The sequence below is a fragment of the Elaeis guineensis genome, chromosome 6, assembly GCF_000442705.2.
Source record: "Elaeis guineensis isolate ETL-2024a chromosome 6, EG11, whole genome shotgun sequence".
NCBI lineage: Eukaryota > Viridiplantae > Streptophyta > Magnoliopsida > Arecales > Arecaceae > Elaeis > Elaeis guineensis.
Window position 1 is genome coordinate 131,395,881 of NC_025998.2, and position 7,128 is coordinate 131,403,008.

Sequence of the window (7,128 nt, forward strand, 5' to 3'; positions counted from 1 at the left end):
AGAGAATCAATCAAGAGAGAGAATATTTTAGAGAGAGAAAATTCTAGAGAGAGAAAACTCATCTTGAATTCTTCAGATAATATGATTCAACAAATTTTGATCGATCGGATCAAATCATGCTGAAATTATCATGTGGACAATTCAATAAAATCATGAGAAATAAAATCTAAAAATACCTGATCTGATCAAAGTGGATGTCAGTGTACCGTCCGACGATCACGGATCAAAAATCCATCACGAGGATCATTTAAATTCATCATCATTCTTCTCAAAATTCTAAAAATCTTAAGAGTGAGAAATAATCTAGAGAAAGAATTTTAGAGAGAGAAAGTAGAGAGAGAAAGTCCAATTTTAGAGAGAGAAAATACTAATTCAAGCTGAAGGGAGAGAGGGAAGAGAGAGAAACTCTCTTTCTCATATTTTATTATTTATATCATTATTTATTAATTAATTTAATAATTTTTCTTTTCTTTTCTTTTCTCTCTCTTTTTTTTCTTTTTCTTCACGGAAGAGAGAGGAGAAAATCCTATCTATTATTATTATATTATTATTATTATTTTTTTTGCTTCTTTTTCCCCTTTTTTTTTTCCTTTCTTTTTTCTTTCCTTTTTCTTTTTCTTCTTTTTCTTTTCTTTTTCTTTTCCTTCTTCTTCTTCTTCTTTTCTTCTTTCCCGTGGGTTCCTTTGGGCCAAAACAGGGGACCGTGAGGTCCCCTCGTTGGCTGGCCGGCCGGCGGTGCAGCCGGCGTGGGGCGGTCGTCAGCAGGAGGGGAGACGATCCGACGGCAAGAGGAGGCCAAACCGGTGGTCGGCGATGACCACCGGCGTCGGAATCAAAGGGAAACGGTCAAAAAAATGAAAGTTACTTCCGCAACAAAATCCGGTGACTCCGGTCGTCGGCGAGTATGCACATCGGCACGGGAAGGAAGGGGGAGAAGAGAGGAAGAGGAGGAGGCTTACCTCTGTCGCCGGCGAAGCTTTTCTGGCGAGAAATTGGACGGCACAATGACGGGTCTCCATGAGGAATTTCTGGCGATTGCCGCTGTTTTGCCCTGGAATTTCTCGATGAGAGGAGGGAGGAGGGTTCTCCTCCTTAAATAGAGCTGGAGGGAACTCGTCTCCGACTCCGATTGGGAGCCAGCGAGAGGAGGAAGAAGACTCCCGAAGGGAGTCTTCTCCCCTATTTTCTGTTGTTTTTTTTTATTTTGTTTTGGGCTTTGGCTGATTGTTGCATGGACCGGGCCAGGCCATGACAATTCTACTGAAGATATGATGGATTTAAATAAAAAAATTAATAAACTAATGGTTATCTAAACTATGTGATAAGGATAAAAAAAGAAATTAAACTTACTGAGAACTCGATTGGATTGGCTCATTAATATACGAATCAAAAGAAGAAGAAAAATGCCAAAAACGTGTGATCACTGTCCTAAGGCAAATTTCTGATCCTCATATCAGTGTTTATTGAGAATTTTACCTCAGGATATGATCGGGATACCCTCTCTTAGAGCATAATTGTAGAGAGGATTGACAGTCCTTCTCTAATATTCAGTAACAAAATTAGAAATAGAAACACAGAGAGTGATGAAAAAAGGAGAAAGAGAGTTCTCAGAACATTGGACTCTCAGAGACATAATAGAAAAGATCGCTAATTCTCTTTTTTCAGATACCCCATAGGCTAGGACTCATGGTCTTTTATAGACCGCAAGCAGATGCCTACCGAAGGCTGCCCAATCGATGGATCCAAAGGAAGATAGCCGATCAAAAAAAAGTATGATATTTGGGATAAATGGTCATATGACCGTTTGACCGCGAAGACAAGCAAAGCGACTAATCAGAGAAATATGTTAAGAAATAAAATAAAAAAATAATATAAAATATGATAAAGAAAAAATAAAAAAGTTTGCTATCGTCATGCCCGAAATCCAACAGAGGAAAGGTTGTGAACTCAAAACCAGAAGGGGAGCACACCTCAAAGATGAGCAGTGGCCATTTCCTAGAAGAAGGCTTTAGCAAGGCAACCTTCTTCTAAAACAAATAGATGGTTGACAAATCCAACAATTTTATAGGTCCTTCATGTATTGCCATTTTTGCTACATGATCCAACTACTATAATGTGCATATTGGCGACAATGGTTATTGGGGAAATTACTTCTACCATGGGCTCCCGGTAGAAATCCCAATTGTCGATAGAAGGCCTTAACTTTTTGTTTCTCTTTGTTGGAAAAAAAAATAATTGTGAAAAAATTATGGTGCTCCAAGCCCAGCACCTGGGTCCGTCCTTAGCCACATTAGCTTCGTTGGAGCCTTGCGGTAACAGGCCCAAACAGGAGGAATAAAAACTACTAAAAATTATACTTATGACTATAAATTTCAGTATTGACTATAAATTCTATATCAAACTCAAGTATTAGCAATTCATAATTGTTTAATGGGAAATGTGATGAGATATTATTAAAAATCATCACTATAGTATTTACAAAATTATATTGGTGAAGGACATTTTAATCAAGTTAATCATATTTTTGGTAGGAAAAATAATTATAATAGGCAAGTATTGTTTCTCTAAAATTCATATGGCTGTCTCTTCCATTTTGATTGTGTTTCTAATGGAAAGACATCTAAATTTTAATTATTTAAGGGTAGAAAAAGGAAATAATTGATGGTCTATTAATGTGCTGATTGGATAAGCTCTTTCAATTAATTCACAAAAGGAGTATCCATGGCATCTAATTAAAGCGAGATACACTTTGATATACAAATGGCAACGAAGAAGAAGAAATTTTTGCTTCATATATTGGATGGTTTTATTCTTATTTCCGTTGAGAAGGGTTTGAAAGAAGGGGGTCATGAAGGTGCTTATTGGCATAAGCCATAGCTCGGTGGCTCTATTGTTGGTGATCATCTGCTTATCATGCAACATGTCAAGCGTGTGGGCTACAATGCAGCAGTTGGAGGTGTGGCGACAACAAAAGCGATTGAATAAGCCTGCCGTCAAGAGCATCAAGGTTTGCTATCCCACTATTCTTTCATTTATTTTTTTATGATTTTTTGGATAAGAAAATATTTTTTTTTCATTATGAGAAAGTTTTATGTAAATTTCCTATATTCTTTTTCAATAAAATCAATTGTACAAAGCAATATTTTTCCTTATTTCTTAAAGAAGAACCTTAATTTGGTCAGAATTTTTAGGTTATTTATTTATCATCAATTTTTAATAAAAATTTTGATCTTTCTCATTCTTACACTTTTCTTTGGTTGGTCTTGTCTCAACTTTCATTGGTTTGGAGATTTTATTCCCATGTCATCCCTGCTAAGCAAAACTCCTTTAAAGAATTGTTATTGCACTTTTTTTTTTTTTTTTGACAAAATATGAAGATTGATCCTATCCGCCCCATGCTAGTAGATGGAATTTATCTTAATTAATTTTTGATAGCTATCTATTTATCATTTTTAAAATCAGGAAATTATTTTCTAAAATATGGATGTCTTCCTCTAAGCATTCCCCCTGCTCCTGATTCCCAACTTGGTAGAATCGGTCCTCATCATTTCCTTCACTATGGCCCTAATCCCTAATGCACCCATATGTTTCCGGCTTCCTTCCCGAGTACTTGCCCACCGCAGCTTCCCCTTCTTTCCATCCACTCCTTGATCCGTCAGTAGCTGAGGAAAATCTGGATCATTCTTTGCACAATGAATGGTGAAAATACAAAAACATATTGTATAATGCATTTTAGGAAGCATGATAGCAAAACTCTTTCTCTAAAATGCTCGCATGATGAGTTCTCATATAAAAATTACAACTTTTGATGTTTTAAAGTCAAAACTAGGAATTTTATTGTCCAAGAAAAAGTCAAGACTAGGAATTTTATTGTGGTTCTTTTAAAAGATTTTGTTATCTTCCATTTACTAGTAATAGTGCCATCTAATTTATGGAGTATAAATGGTTCCTCTATACTTGCTTGGGCATTAAAAATTCTTGAGCTATGCTCTTTACCCAAGTCATTAGCATTTTATTCTGTCACTTTTTGAAAAATAATTTTTTTACTTTTTCCATTCGTTCAGAGTACAATCCCATCTAGTTTCTCCTGTAATCTTCTACTTCTATCACACTTATTTTTAGCATTTTTCATTGCAATGCTTCTTATTTTGTGATTTCATTTGTTCTAATGTTTATTTCCTTGAAAGAGCCCTGATGGAGATATCATAGACTGTGTCCATATCTCTCATCAACCAGCCTTTGATCATCCTTTACTCACAAACCACACTATCCAGGTGTGCTGTCTTCCCCACCTCAATCTCTTTTTTTAAAATTCTTCCATTTTGACTTTATGTTTACACCTCGTTGTCTCTTTATGTACTTTGTTTCCACCTGGTGCAAAATCTTCAGATGAGGCCAAGTTTCTACCCATTAGGCCTATATGATGAGAACAAGGTGGCGTCAAAGATGGAACTAGCTCTGTATCTCAGCTTTGGCATCAAAATGGGAGGTGCCCAGAGGACACCATCCCCATTAGGAGGACCAGGAAGGATGATATGGTGAGGGCTACCTCTGCCGAAAGATATGGAAACAAGAGGCATAGGACAATCCCAAATCCCACTTCTGCACAACCTAATCGGGATGCCGGTGGATATGAGGTATATAGTTCTGAAAATAAATGAAAAGAAGTAGCTTTGGAATAAAGTAACTCATACCTTGCCGTTTCCTTCACCTGCTCCTTGGCCTTTCTCATTTGTGCTTGTTGGTGGGTTTTCTTGAGTAGCATGTGCTTGTTCATGTCACGGGAGATAAGTACTATGGCGCAAAGGGTACCATAAATGTGTGGAACCCGAAGGTCCAAGAGCAAGATGAGTACAGTGCATCTCAGCTTTGGGTTCGTGGGGGTCCTCCAGAATCAATCAATACCATCGAAGCTGGTTGGCATGTATGTTATTGCTTCAATTTCAAATATTTTAAAAGCAGTTTTAGTTTTGTGAAATTCTGAAAGTCCTCTCTTCTGGCATTAATTAACTTCAGCTGGTTACTCTTTGGTGTGGAAAAAAAAATCAGGTTATGCCAAGTCTGTATGGAGATGATAGAACGAGACTATTTGCTTTCTGGACTGTAAGTTAACATTCCTTAATTTTCCCTCGTTCTTTGTGTTGTCTCTTTGTTTGTTTCATTCCTCATGTTCTCCTACGTTGTCTTCTGGGAGTTTTATTAATTTTTTATCTTATCAACTATAAGGGAATTGCATTGTTCATTGTTTTGAGTTTTTCTATTCTTTTCTGGCTAAGTATATGAAAGAGGAGCTGCCACAGACATTCCTAATTTCGGTAGATGACAAAAGGCAAAAATTTTAAAAATTGGGTGGCTTCTAATATTTTGCTGTGAAATTTTAGGCTGATAATTATGCATCCATAGGCTGCTACAACCTACTTTGTCCTGGGTTCGTTCAAGTCAACAAGGAAATAGCGTTGGGTGCTACTATCCACCCAATTTCTAGCTATGATGGACCCCAGTATGAAATCACCATACTCATCTGGAAGGTAAAAACAAAGATTCAAATAAATAGTCATATTTAATTATTTTCCGTGTTTCATCTATGAGTAGTAAAAACCAATATTCATATGGTTTTCATTTTTTGAGCAGGATCCAAATACGGGGAATTGGTGGTTGCAGTATGGGAATCAATCTGCATTGGGCTACTGGCCTTCATCGTTATTCCCTCAGTTACAAGACAGTGCCTCAGAGATACAGTGGGGAGGGGAGGTTCTGAACATAAATAAAAATGGTCACCACACCTCCACAGGGATGGGCAATGGATATTTCCCAACAGGTGGTTTTCAGGAGGCGAGCTTCTTCAAAAACCTTCGAATAGTTGATCGGTCCAATAAACTTCAAACTCCTCAACACCAAGAGGATTTGATGACACGATCCCTATGCTACTCTGTGCACAGGGACAGGGACGACCATGGTGTTTTCTTCTATGGGGGTCCTGGTAGAAATGAGGATTGTCCATAGAAGTTATTCTTAGCTCTCTGCATCTCCTTCTTGTTGGGAGAACAACAATTATGGAATAATAATTGTGAACAAGCAATGCACAAACAAAATAAATATTTTTCTCAAGTAAATTGTCACTATCATCGAGCACTAACAATCAAGACACCCAATTAATAAGCAATATGAAAACAATTTATAGCCCACAAGAAAGTGATAGAGAATTTTGATATGGAAGACCTCCAACATGGAGGATGATAACCACTGGAATCTGGTTCAGGCAAAACTTCCACTAGTTTGAAAGTAATGGGATGACAGGGTATTTCTTCTAAAGCAGATCACCACATATCAACACCATCACATATGGGTCAAATTTCAATAAAGCAACAAGAAAATCTCATCAATTGGCTATGCTAAATCCAATTTAATAGGAGACTAAATCAATGAGCCAAACTATCAAAGTTTAAGAACAATTAGCCAGGTTTCACCACCTAAAGCTTGAGTTAAATCAGAAATTAAATAATTATCATTCAATCTTCCTACAAATTCTCTGACCTAAGAGGATTATTAAACTTGATATCGACTACCTTAGCCACTATGGGTTAGACTAGATAAGATCTAGGAACAAGACCGCATCGAGAAGCAAAGTCATATGTCAAATTTTCGAAGGTTATAACTTAGCCATGTGATGCCTGACTTCTCTTTTTTTCTTAAATAGATAGCTTTTTGGAACGGGTGATTAGGCCCAATTTTATCATTTGCTATTCAAAATGGGCTGATAGAATCGAAAATTTCCTTTTTGGGATAGACTTTGATTGGACATATCTACCGATCTTGAAAGTAGGTGGAGAAATTGAAAGCAAAGTTGACATAAAAGTAGAGATCTATCTATTGTAGAATTTTAGCTTTTTTATGTTCATTTCAATTAGTCATGTCTAATTTTGGAATTGAGTCTTGTTTGAACTAGAAAGGTAATTCGACTTGGATTATATGAGAGCAAATCTCACTAGTATAAATAGAAGCTATATATCTCAGGAACTCATGCAAGAGATTTTACCAAGTCCGCTATCTTTCTAGACATTTCAAGCATTTCCTTGGATAATGATTTTGTAATCATACCTGACACATTCTTACCTATATGAATTTTCT

The 7,128-nt window shown here is 36.7% G+C and overlaps 1 pseudogene; it reads left to right on the forward strand.

Moving 5' to 3' along the window:
• Positions 1-2,848: 2,848 nt before the first annotated feature.
• Positions 2,849-6,003, forward strand: LOC105046489 (protein neprosin-like; annotated as a pseudogene).
• Positions 6,004-7,128: the final 1,125 nt, after the last annotated feature.